The following is a 14,140-nucleotide window of genomic DNA, read 5'->3' on the forward strand; positions in this document are numbered from 1 at the left end:
ATCACTTCAGTCTGATTAGTTCCTGCTTTGACGTCACAAACACGCCTTGCGTTCGGCCAGCCACTCCCCCGGTTCACCAGGCACGCCTGCGTTTTTTAGCACACTCCCGGAAAACGGTCAGTTACCACCCAGAAAACTCACACTTCCTGTCAATTACTCACCGATCAATAGAGCGACGGAAAAGAGTCGCTAGACCTTGTGTAAAACGACATACTTTTGTGTGAAAGTATGTCGCGCATGCACACTGCGGCCCGTAAGCATGCGCAGTTTTGCCATTTTTATACCTGATCGCTGCGCTGCGAAAATCGTCAGCGAGCGATCAACTCGGAATGAGGGCCATTGTGTACAGTTTTGGGCACCATATTATAAAAAAGATATCTTGGAACTCGAAAGGGTTCAGAGGCGAGCCACTAAACTGGTTAAGGGGTTAGAGGCACTGAACTATGAGGAAAGACTTAAAAGGCTTGATATGTTCACACTGGAAAAGAGGCGACTGAGAGGGGACATCATTAATATTTATAAATACATCTGGCCCTCCCCCCGCTGCACAGGTAAAAAAGTATTGCATGGTGGCAATGCTTTTGTACCTGAAGAGTGGCTCCTTACCAGCGCAGCTCCTGCGCGCTGGCAGGGAGCTACCCGTCGCTCCCCGGGTCGCAGCGGCTGCGTGTGATGTCACGCAGCTGCTGCGGCCCACCCCCTCCAAACGGTCCGGGCATGCCCCGGACCGTGCCCCCAAAATGTCGTCCCAACGCCGCCGGCCTGCCCCCTCCCGCACAGTGAACACCTCTGCTTGTTAATAAGGAAGAGTCGATCGCTGGGCTGAGATAAAGATCGCATCTCTGGCATGCGCCGGCGCATTGCGGCACCTGCAAATGTGCAGTTCAAACCTGATCGCCCGCTGTGCGAAAATGCACAGCAGTGATCATGTCTGAATCAGCCCCAGAGTGAGGAAAACTATAGGGCAGTAATGACGGCATTTTGTAGGATACTTATCTGGTTTAGATATAGATCCTATCTGAGATCCAAATGTATCCTCAGAGCTCAACTTGGCATTATAGTATAGATTGTGGTCAGCGGTTATGCAATCTTTATAGATAGTGTAGAATAAATTGTTATTGTTAAAGTTATATTTTCTGACATACAGTCATAAAACAATGTTGACATGCATTATGTTCACACCACAATGTGGACAGTTATTCAGAATGTTGAATTTAAACATGACATCTGCAGAATGTTGACATGTACACATTGTGTACATGTGAAATGTCGACATTCTACACGGATTGGAGGGTTAAGGTTAGGCTATATGACGGGAGCATTAGGCTTAGGCTATGGGACGGGAGGGTTAGGCTACGTTACGGGAGGGTTAGGCTGCAGGAGGAGAGGGTTAGGTCATGGGATGGGAGGGTTAGGGTTAGGCTACAGGGTAGGCGGGTTAGGGTTACACACTAGCGGAAAACTTAGGGTAATATATCTGTAAAGTGATGTTTTTCTTTAACTATGTAAAAATATTTTTTGTTGATTTTTAAAACAAATTATGTAAATAAGAGCTATTTAACCCTTATCCAGTTTAATTTGTATTAATGTACCTGCATATTTGTTAATCATGTTTACATTGATATTATTCACATCATTTGATCATTTCAATAAATTGACAATTTTGGGTAAATTTTTTGAAAAATATTAGCCAGTGAAGTGGTTACGGTACTTTAAATCAAATTCTGTTGTGTTCTTTGTGTGCCTTCTCATTCAGTATGACTTCCTATTGGTAGTGGTGGTCTGTGCCAAGAAACAGGGAGGCATGGCATCCCCCCCCCCCCTCCCCTCCCCCTTCCTCCCCACCAGCTTTATGGAGCAGGGACGTGCAGTCAGGGGAGGCAGTGCCTCCCCTGTCATTACTGTTAAAAATAATACAAAGAAGATACTTGTGACACATATTCTGTGTCATAAGTATCTGCTTTAACCTTTGTATTATTGTAATAATTTTTATCGGCTTTAAAACTGAGTTAAATGTGTTTAGGAGGCACCACTCACAGTGCCTCCCGCTGACAGTGTAAAGGGCAGGAAGCGGTGGGCGGGGCCAAGCGTTCGGCAAGGAAAGCCCATTAAAATAAGCAGCTGAAGCGGCACCTAACGGAAGTGCCGCTTTCAGCACGTCCCTCTCAAATGCAGATACAGTTGGGCAGTGGCTTCGCTAAAATCGAGGGAGTGAAGGCAAATTATTATTATTTACATATGCCCGCCCCCACCCCTCCCCTCCCTTATTTTACTGAATATGTGCAGCGGCGATATATGCTGTAAGCTGCAGCCGCTGCACCCACCCCTTTCAGCTGCTGTCTGGCCGGGAATGCAGACATGTCACAGTCTGACATGTCTGCTGCAGCATAGCCAGCAGCAGCAGTGCCCGATGCCCGTCCCTTCCCTATTTGTATGGCTGCTCCCTCCCCCGGGATCAGCCACCAGTCTCCTGCATCTGTATGTACCTTCTCAATACCCTCCTGAGGCTCCGCCCCCTCACGGCAGAGGCCACGCCCCTTTCATGCTCTTTTTGGGAAGATCTGATTCCTTCCCAGCCAGCTCCGTGGGGAGAGCCAGGCAATACAGTATATAGACAGTGACTGCAACCTCCCACAGTCAAAAGTAAGTATCTGTGGGGGATGGGTGTGTTTTTTTTTATACATGGGGGCTGGTGTATATATTAATATTAGCTAGGGGTGTTGTGTTAGTATTATCTAAGGGAGTGGGTTGGTAAATAGTATTGTGTGGGGTGGGGGTTGTATCAGTCATGGGGTTGTGTACTATCTTGTATTATAGTATGCTGAAGTTACTTGAAGATGGTGTAATGTGTGTGTGTGTGTGTGTGTGTGTGTGTGTGTGTGTGTGTAGTAATGTTTTGTGAAAGTTGAGGAAGTGTATGTATTATTGTTGTCTATGTACTGTACATACAGAGCACATGGATTTTTTTATTTATTTTTACACACACACACACACACACACACACACACACACACACACACACACACACACGGTATGCGGTTAAAAAAAACAATTGTCGGGATCTCAGCTGTTTCAATACAGACACCGGGATCCCAACATACCGCCACTGGAATACCAGCGAGGTAAGTGATTCCCCCTCTGTGTGTGTCCATGACATCCATAGAGGGAGACTAGAACCTGTGGCGAGCGAGACTCAACACTGAGCCGGCAACGTGGTGAGCGCAGAGAGCTTTGTTGCGCTCGCCCCCCCTCTGCCGGCATTCTGGCTACTGACATTCGGCATCCCATGCAACGGAATCCCATACCGATCCCACACAAAGGTATATTCAGCAAGGAGGGGGTCTGTGTGTCATCTCCATCCAGGCCCCCATCTCTCTAGCCGGTGGTGCAAGTGAGTAGACTCTGGTGCTGCCCTAGAGTCTACTCACCAGCTTTTCCCAAAACTCAATTGTGCAGGTTTCTGAGGGAGGATGGGTGGTAGGCTAAAATGTAGCCTAGAGCACAGTGCCACCGTGCACCGGCCCTGCTCCCAGCAACACCTGGAGCCCTGATAACAGAGTAGTACCCCAGCAGCCTGCGGCCCTGTACAGGTGGAGCTAGGAAGTACTGAAGGATGAGCAGCCCCGCCACAGGGACCAGGTTTGTTGTTTCCTCTCTCTGTTACCGGTGGCAGCGGGAGCTTCGGGTACTTTACTTTGACATGGGCTAAGCTCATCGGGGACCGGGCTGTACTGCTTATGTTCTATGCTGTACTGCTAACATGCTCTCCTTAGTATCACCCTCTCCCTTTCACCCTCTACTGTCACCCACTGCTGTCACCCTCTACCTGGCATCACCCTCTTCCTGTCACCCTTTCCCTGGCATCACCCTCTTCCTGTCACCCTTTCCCTGGCACCACCCTCTCCCTGGCATCACCCTCTCTCTGGTGTCACCCTCTTCCTGTCACCTACAGCTGGCACCCTCTCCATGTCACCTTCTTCCTGTCACCAGCTCCGTGGCATCACCCTATCCCTGTCACCTACTGCTGTCATCCTTTAACTGACATCACCCTCTTCTTGTCACCATCTCCCTGGCGTCACCCTCTTCCTGTCACCAGCTCCCTGGTATCACCCTCTCCCTTTTACCTACTGCTGTAAAACTCTCCCTGGTGTTACCCTCTTCCTGTCATCCTCTCCCTGGTGTCACCCTCTCCCTGTCACCCACTGCCTCTCTCTGTCACCCTTTACCTGTCACCGTCTCTCCGTCATCCTCTCCCTGTCACCCATTGAATCTCCTCTGCATCACTGTCTCCCCATCACCATCTCTCCTGTCATCCCACTGCCTTTCCAAAGCATCACCCTGTCCTGATCACATGGATACAGCATTCCCATTGAGGCCATGCCCCTTGTTGTGAGGCCACACCCTCATTGCAAGACTACGCCCACTTTTCCAGGAGCATGTTTGAGTTTGGCGCATGCAAGGACAGTGGTGGCAGCGGGCATTGACTCGGCGGCGGTAGGTTTTATCAACAAGGCTCGGCGGACATTATGGCTGCAGTGCCTCACCAGCCACTGACCTCACCGCATGCCACTGTTATGGAGGATTATCTGGATCGGCCTAGATCATAAAAGATCCCTCTGCTGTACACGTTGCCGTTTAAACGGCAGCTTGTGAATACATTTGGGGGCTGCACACCATCTCGTGATGGCATGCACTAACACCACCAAATTCTGAAAAAAAGCTACTTTTTCGAAACTTGATGAGTTATATGATTTCTACATGCTCATACTAAAGTATGGGGACTGTGGAAATTATTGGGTGAGAATTGTAACCAGGAAATATCAGTGATATATCTTGCGTTACAGGAATGGTGTATGGCCCTGGCACTTCCTTTCTACCAAAGTAGGTTTAAATGTTAATTTTCACTTGCTTTTGTAAAATAAGGAATGATGAATAGACCCCTTGGTGTGTTACATGACTGGATTGTCCCATGCAGGGGCGTAGCCAGAACTTTGTGGGCCCCATAGCAAAATTTTGAAGAGGCCCCCGTCCCAATGCTTCTAGAGAGACACTTCTCTGCAACAGAAGTTAATTTTATACCCTATAACAGTGCCCTAGTTCATTTTCTGAACCATCGTAGAGCCTTATTTAATGTTATGCCCCATAGTAGTGTCCTAGTTTGTTTTATAAATCGCAGTAGTGCTTAAGTTCACCTTATGTCACATTTCAGAGCTGCCAGTACACATTATGCCGCACAGTACACACAATTCACATTATGATATATAGTGCTCCCCATTCATATTGTGCCACATTACAGTGCCCTGGTTCATATTATATAATATTAAAATGCCCTCCAGTTCATTTTATACCACACTACAAAAAGCAGGTCCAGGGGCATACCTAGATATATTGCAGGCCTCAGGAAAAAGTTTGAAAGGACCCCTACGTACCACACAATGGTGAAAAATGTATATAACACATGTAACTTTCACAGGGAAGGTGGGCTTCTCTCAGATCTGGGCCCCATAGCAGCTGCACTGCCTGTACCTACTGCCCTTGGTCCCATGAACTAAAATTTGGCAGTAAGTTTTGGATTACATTTAGTGTAGTGACTGGCCAGGAGATAGGATAGTATGTAATGACTGAGTAAGGGGTAGAGACCGACCTGCCTGCGTCCCTCTAAATCGGCTATGACCCCCCCATGAATAGACGACTCGGAGGAATGATTTTTGGATGAATAATCTGGTCACAGATTTATTTTTGTTACCTCGTTACCTATGTTGCAGGGCGCCAAAAATAAGCAGTGGGCAAGGCAAGCTTTCGTTATCCCCCTGATTATTTCCCGGGGGTGTGTCCGCCTACCCGGTAGGCGCCACAGCCACACCCCTCTAGGGAACCCGCCCCCTGTGGCGCATCTCACGCTTGCTTGGCACGCAGCCCACATGGCCCAACCGTCCAAAGCTGGTGCCGAGCGTGCGCCCATTTTCCGAGGGTGAGTCTGCAAACCTCGGCTGGTTGCCCCTTTACCTATGCCTTGCGTGCTGCCTGTTTCCGCCGCCCGCCAACTGTGACAACATTTTGACATTCAATGGATTGACAATCCGTACCTAATATTGCAAAGCACACTTATACATTAAAGCAAAACACAGCAAACAAAGGTATACATATATATATATATATATATATATATATATATATATATATAAAAAAAAATTTCTTTTTGCACACATAGCTGACACTTCACAACATGAGTGTTGGGTGGGTGGTTGAACGCTGCCCGTGCTGCTGTACAAATCCTCCCGTCCCCCGCCCCCGGCTTTTAACCCCTTCTGGGCCGCCCCCTCCCTTGCGGCTTCCTACTGGCCGCTTGCTCCCCAGGTGTGAAAGGGGGAGTGCCGGGCATACCTGCCCGTCCCCCCTTTCTCCCGCCGTTGGCCCGCGGGCCGCACGGCGTCCCTCCCCCATAGCCTGCTCCGTCGCCATTTTGTCTCCTGCGCTCCTGTAAGGGGTAGAGACCGACCTGGCTGCGTCCCTCTAAATCGGCTATGACCCCACCATGAATAGACGACTCGGAGGCAGGATTTTTGGATGAATAATCTGGTCACAGCTTTATTTTTGTTACCTCGTTACCTATGTTGCAGGGCGCCAAAAATAAGCAGTGGGCAAGGCAAGCTTTTGTTATCCCCCTGATTATTTCCCTGGGGTGTGTCCGCCTACCCGGTAGGCGCCACAGCCACACCCCTCTAGGGAACCCGCCCCCTGTGGCGCATCTCACGCTCGCTTGGCACGCAGCCCACATGGCCCAACCGTCCAAAGCTGGTGCCGAGCGTGCGCCCATTTTCCGAGGGTGAGTCTGCAAACCTCGGCTGGTTCCCCCTTTACCTATGCCTTGCGCGCTGCTTGTTTCCGCCACCCGAAGCTCTCAGGCCACCCTGAGAACCGAAGCCCCCCCCACTGCAACTAATGCTCAACAATTGCCTCCAAAGCCTCCTGCACTGCGTTGTTAAATAAATCAATGCCTACGTCTGACAGATGCACCCCATCCCGCCTGTACATCCCCTCCCTACAGCTCGTAATATCCCTGTGTCGTATTGTGCTGCCCCCCATCGCCGTGACCAGCTTACTCACTGCTGCGTTCACTTTTTTTCTTGCTCTATCCACACCCGCCCCCCTCCAAGCTCCATACCACGTCAGCCTGGGGATGATGCTAGACCAAACCAACTCGGCCGAACTCCAGCGGTTCTTCACCCATGCCAAGTCTACCCCCATGGCCTTAAGCAGATCAATAGATTTTACCTTGCCTAGGTCGTTGCCCCCTAAGTGCAGCAATATCACATCTGGGGGACCCGCAAACTCTTCCGCGAGCAAAAGAGCCCTTCTTAGCTCATGCCATCTCATTCCCCTCCTCCCGAACCAGAATACCTTTCCGACCCTGGCCGGGAGCCCCAGCTGCCGTCCATAGGGCCTGGCAGCGGCCCTGTTTGCCGCCCAATAAACGTAGGAATGCCCGACAATCCATATGCGCCTCCTTCCGTCGCGACCTGTTGGTGGGGGGTGGGGGGGTGGAATACTTATGTTAGCGAGTTTGCCGGTACACCTCCTACTATGGGCCTGATATATGTCTTATAGCTTTCGGACCGCCACCGACCTAGCGCCTTAATATCCTCTACCGGCCGCCCCTCGTTGGCTGCTGAGGTTGCAGCCCCTATCCTGAACGAGTGCGTTCCAAATTTCCGCACGTCCCACCCCAGCTTCCTAATGCATTTCTTAAATACCGCCGTGAACTGGAACTTAGTTAGCGAAGTCGCATCTCCGTGTACAAGGAAATTCTTTCCCACCATAGGCCTGACGCCCAGATATTCTCTGACTGCAATCACTGGGCACACCGCTGCTTTGTGTTGTGCCCTCAACCGAACCCATCTACCCTTGCCCCCCTGATCCGTCTTGGACTTCTGTATCTTGCACAGCACCGTGTCCTCCGTGATTGCGACGTTCTCAGTCTGCAGTCCCGAGCCGAGTGCCTGCTTGCTCTTTGCCACCAGCTCGCTCACCCTGAAAGCTCCGCTAAATGCCATAATGAAAGCTGTTTCTTAACAACATAGCCTCATGCGTGTCCCTGCATATCAACGGCACCGCGCTGATCAGCTTTTCTAGCCTTTCTATGGTCACTGGCTCTCTACTGTCCGGTTTCTTCCCCTCCGCCCGGGCCCAGCCCTTCATTATTGTGCGCACCACGAAAGCCTTGGTCTCGTCCTGGCCGCCCTCAAGTTTTGTAAAAAAGGAAATACCGGCGAGTGTAGTGCTAACCTTGGCCCTGGAAGCTCACTCCCTTCTTAACGTACCCAGGAATGCCAGTAATCGCTGTCCTGCGGCCTCACCCTCCTGGCCTGGCGTGCTCCTAAACTGTTGCCACTTCTGCCAGCCAGCCTCGTATGCTCTCCACGTTTTCGCCGCCAGTGATTGCTTGATGAGGTCACTCAAATTGGCTCGACTATCTGCCAAAGACGGGAGGGGCATGTTAAGCCTGACGTATGCGCCTGCGGCGCTAATGCCTTAAAGACCTCCCACTTCTGCCTGGACAATGCATCTGCTAAAACATTTTGCTCCCCTGGTACGTGTTTTGCCCTGAATGTGATATTATGCCTGAGGCAGGCCGCAACTAGCCTCCTTACCAGACTGATAACTGGCGGGGATGACGCACTTTGATTGTTGACAATCTGCACCACCCCTAAGTTGTCGCACCAGAACAGAATGCGCCTGTTGGCCAGCCTGTGCCCCCAGATGTCTACTGCCACTACTATTGGGAACAATTCGAAAGCTGCCAAGTTCTTGGTCAGCCCTGTGTCCGTCCACCGTGCTGGCCACCGCTCGGCGCACCACTCCCCCTGCAGATAGGCCCCGAAGCCAGTGGCCCCGGCTGCGTCGGTGAACAGCTGCAACGCGTGATTGTGCGAGGTTGCTGTTTGCCACATGCACACTCCGTTGAAGTGTAGGATGAATTCCTCCCATACTCGCAAATCTTCTCTAAGCTCCCTGGAAATGCGGATAAAATGGTGCCTTTTTCTAACGCCTGCCGTGGCTTGCTCGAGCCGCCTTTTAAAGATTCTTCCCATGGGAATTACCCGGCACGCAAAGTTCAACCTCCCTAACAAGGCCTGCATCTGAGCCAGCGTAACCTTCGTTGCTTTCACGCAATGTGCGACCTCCCTGCCTAACCTCTCCACTTTGTCTGCCGGAAACCTGCATTCCCCCTTTTCCGAATCAATCTCTATGCCCAAGTATGATATTACTGTCTTTGGTCCCTCGGTTTTTTCCTGCGCAATGGGAACCCCGAATTCCCTTAGCATGATCTGGAGCTTCTGCAACAGCCGTCCGCACTGACTCGACTGCGGTGGACCTGCCAGCAAGAAATCGTCCAAGTAGTGCACTATGGCTTTCGCCCCTGTGCGCTCCTCCAGACACCATTGTAGAAATGAGCTAAATGCTTCGAAGAACGCGCATGAAATTGCGCATCCCATGGGCAAGCATTTGTCTATGAACCAGTACCCCTCAAAACGGAAACCCATGAGCCTGAAACTTTCTGGGTGCAGGGGCAGGAGCCTAAAAGCGGATTCAATGTCCAGCTTTGCCATGATGCTTCCTCACCATCTGTACTGCGCTATCAAATGATTGGTACTGCACCGAACACTGACCCTTATCCAGCGCATCGTTTACTGATGCTCCTTCTGGATACGATAGGTGCTGTATGAGCCGGTATTTCCCCTGTACTTTTTTAGGGACCAGGCCCAGCAGTGAAATCACCAGCTCTGGTACTGGCGGGGAACTGAATGGTCCCGCCATCCTGCCCAGCACCAGCTCCTTTACTATTTTTTCTTGAACTACGAGCGGTTGCTCCGCGATGGACTTTAAATTTCTGCTATTAACTGTTGGTGGCACACTTTTTGATATAGGAATCCTGAACCCCTCGGCAAACCCTGCCCGCTACAGCTTGGCTTCATCAGGCTTGGGGTACCTGGAGAGCCACTCCAGGACCCTGCCCAGGTTGACAGGGCTAATTGCTTTTGCCAGCCCCCCCTGCTGCGGGTAACTTTTGTGTGTAACTAGCCCTTTTCTTGTTTCAGTTTTCCCCCGAGTGATTCGCGTTGCAGAAATTGCAGGCATGCTTAAACTTGCACTGTGCCCGTGTGCACTGTGACTCGTTGAATGCCCAGCATTTGAATTCCTGCTTCTGCGTGCTAGGCATCCCCGCACCGGGCTTCTGCCCTGGCAGGCCTTTCTCCAATGAGCCGCTTGCTTGCGCTCTGAGCCACTCATCTAAATCCCTGATTCCAAAGTTAATGGGCTTATCGCCTGCCACGTTCCGCCTAAATGCCTCATCGAATGTGTGCCACACCGCGCCGCCGCACTCCTTGTACGCTGAATAAATAAGATCTGTATACTTTAGCATGCCCATGGCCGCGTCCGGATAGGCCTCCGTATAACAACCCGTGTAGGCAAACATGCCGCTCAACCAATTCTCTATTGTCTTGTAGGAGTCTGATGGCTCGCCCCCCTTTGGCGTGGCCTACTCTTTGTCCCTCAACCCTGCCACTGTAAGCGAGCAAATATCTACGAAAGCTCCTCTCACAATTCCTTTCTTAGCCTCCTTCGGCAAGCGCCTGGCCACTGACCCCAACTCGCATCCTACCGCCACCCCTTCTTGCTGGAACCCCCCTGTCCTTCTCTTCACGTGGCCCATCTGGCTACCCGCCGCATCTACCCCTGGGTTGCTAGTCTTCTTCTTTTTACTATTCTCCCTTGCTAGCTTCAGCTGTTCCTTTAACACCTTAACTGCCTCGTCCTCTTCAGATTCTGAAGAACTACTGTCCTGCGTATTAATCCGCACTGGTGACCTACTACCGCACACACCTGTAAACCTAACAATAGCATTGCTAACGTCATGCACAACCCCCGCATTAACATTCACAGTATCAACATTGCAATTATTACTGATGTTCTCACCATCCTTGCGCGAAGAAGAACCGTCTGTTCCGCTGCTGGTGTCCACTGCGACTCCTGGATTGCTCTCGCTGGCTGCGGCGTGAGGAAGCTGTGTTGCTGTCGCTGAGGCCACGCTGAACGTAGCGCTGGCCGTGCCGTTTAACTCTTGTGCTGGTCCGCTGGGCTTGGTGACGTATGCGGCCGCTGGAGTAACCGCCAAGGTTGCTGGCTGTTGCGCTGCTGTGGTAGCCGCGCTGGGTGCGGCGCGGGCCGTGCTGCGATTCCCCGACGGTGTCTGACTGGACCCTGATGGCGCTCCCCCCTGCTGATGCTCCTCCTCTTGCGCTGGCCCGGCGCCGTGATGGTGTAGCCGATTGCCTTGCTGTTCGCTCCTGCCGCTGCGTAAAAATTGATGAATGTCCTCTCGCATGTCCCTATGATAGTGTCTCTCAGAACGCTCCCAGCAGCAGCGGCAGCCGTGATGCTGCATGCTGAACTCCTGCGGTGGTGGAAAAGCGTAGCAAGTGGCCCTGGCTGGCGACCTTTGCGCCCTAGTGTATCCGTAAGGGGAAGGGCAATGCCGTATGCTCCTGGGGGGGGGGAAAGAACTGGGGGGAGTTCTGCTGCTGACATGGTGACCTGGCTGCTCGATCATCATGCTGTCTCTGCCCTCTGCTATAACGGGTCTCAAGCTGCCCTCTGTCCCTTGGTGTAAACGGCGGTGGCTGCACCGCCTTTTTAAATAGTTGCGTGGAGGCAAGATACACCCATGCCCCCTGCGAATCTGCCGCCGGGTCATGCTCAATGCTAAGATCTTCCGACCCCTGTTGCTGCCCCCCTGCCCCGCTTTGATGGACCCCCCTGCCCGCTGAGTATGCCGGGGAGGGGGTATGTGACACTGTCTGTGCTGCTGGGGAGCTGGGAATAAAAGGCTGCTGCTCGTCATCGATCTCCTGCTCCTCCCATCCCGCCCCAGGCACGTCTGCGTCCCTAGCCACGGGCCTCTTCTCCGCTATCCCCGGGGTGGCACTCACCGATTGCTGCCTGGTGCTGATGGGGGGGTCCCCTGCTTGTCCCTTCTTCCTCGCCGCCTGCGCTCTGTGCTTAACCCTGGACCTCTTCTTCTTTGGGTCCTGCCGTGGATGTTCTTCCCTGAGACCACCAGGGGGAGCTCCGGCCGGCCGAGCTCCTGCTCATGCTGCTGCTGGCTCCTTCGTCTATGGTCCGCTCTGTGCTGCACGCTTTCCTGCCCGGCTGGCTCCCGAAAACGCTGGGGCAATGCTCTCCTCCTTGCTGCCCTGGCTTGTGGGATCCCTTGGGCCTCCATGCTTGCGGTAAGGCCCTCTTTCGTTCCCCGCCTTGTGTGATGCAGCAGCGTGGTGAACGCTGCCCGTGCTGCTGTACGAATCCTCCCGTCCCCCGCCCCCCGGCTTTTAACCCCTTCTGGGCCGCCCCCTCCCTTGCGGCTTCCTACTGGCCGCTTGCTCCCCAGGTGTGAAAGGGGGAGTGCCGGGCATACCTGCCCGTCCCCCCTTTCTCCCGCCGTTGGCCCGCGGGCCCCACGGCGTCCCTCCCCCTTAGCCTGCTCCGTCGCCATTTTGTCTCCTGCGCTCCTGGAAGCTCTGGAAGAGGTTGGCGGGTATTCATGCAGTCTCCTAGCTTAGTGTAATTGGGTGCTAATTGAAGCCTGCACACAAATGACACATGGGCATGGCGCCTCTATAGAATTAGGAGCACATTGGTTTGTACTGAACTTAACAATGTAACTGCTTTCATAAGATAACTGATTCGTGTTTATTTTAGTGATGAGCAGGTTCGGTTTCTCGGAAACCGAACCCCCCCGAACTTCACCTTTTTTACATGGGTCCGAGGCAGGTTAGAACCTTCCCGCCTTGCTCGGCTAACCCGAGTGCGCCCGAACGTCATCATCCCGCTGTCGGATTCTCGCGAGATTCGGATTCTATATAAGCAGCCGCGCGTCGCCGCCATTTTCTCACTCGTGCATTGGAGATGATAGGGAGAGGACGTGGCTGGCGTCCTCTCCGTTTATTGTAGAACTAGAAGTTGATTGGTTTATTGCATTTGCTTAATTGTGGGGAGGATTGGGGAGCAGCTGTTAGGAGGAGTACAGTGCAGAGTTTTGCTGATAAGTGACCACCAGTTTTTATCCGTTCTCTGCCTGAAAAAAACGCTCCATACCATATCTGTGCTCAGTGTGCTGCATAATATATCTGTGCTGAGTGCTCACACTGCTTAATTGTGGGGACTGGGGAGCAGCTATAGCAGGAGTACAGTGCAGAGTTTTGCTGACAGTGACCACCAGTATACGTTGTCTGCCTGAAGAAAAACACTCCATATCTGTGCTCAGTGTGCTGCTTTCTTGTGGGGACCACCAGTATAATTAATATTATATAGGAGGAGTACAGTGCAGAGAGCACTGCTGTACCTACCTCTGTGTCGTCATCCATTAAGTATACTATCCATCTACATTCTATACCTGTGGTGCATTTTAGTTTTGCAGTTTGCTGACAGTGTCCACCAGTATACTATATATAGCAGTACGGTAGGCCACTGCTGTACCTACCTCTGTGTCGTCACTCGTCATCCATTAAGTATACTATCCATCTACATTCTATACCTGTGGTGCATTTTAGTTTTGCAGTTTGCTGACACAGTGTCCACCAGTATACTATATATAGCAGTACGGTAGGCCACTGCTGTACCTACCTCTGTGTCGTCACTCGTCATCCATTAAGTATACTATTATCCATCTACATTCTATACCTGTGGTGCATTTTAGTTTTGCAGTTTGCTGACACAGTGTCCACTAGTATACTATATATAGCAGTACGGTAGGCCACTGCTGTACCTACCTCTGTGTCGTCACTCGTCATCCATTAAGTATACTATTATCCATCTACATTCTATACCTGTGGTGCATTTTAGTTTTGCAGTTTGCTGACGCAGTGTCCACCAGTATACTATATATAGCAGTACGGTAGGCCACTGCTGTACCTACCTCTGTGTCGTCACTCGTCATCCATTAAGTATACTATTATCCATCTACATTCTAAACCTGTGGTGCATTTTAGTTTTGCAGTTTGCTGACACAGTGTCCACCAGTATACTATATATAGCAGTACGGTAGGCCACTGCTGTACCTACCTCTGTGTCGTCACTC

This window comes from Pseudophryne corroboree, chromosome 2 (genome assembly GCF_028390025.1).
Source record: "Pseudophryne corroboree isolate aPseCor3 chromosome 2, aPseCor3.hap2, whole genome shotgun sequence".
Taxonomy (NCBI): domain Eukaryota; kingdom Metazoa; phylum Chordata; class Amphibia; order Anura; family Myobatrachidae; genus Pseudophryne; species Pseudophryne corroboree.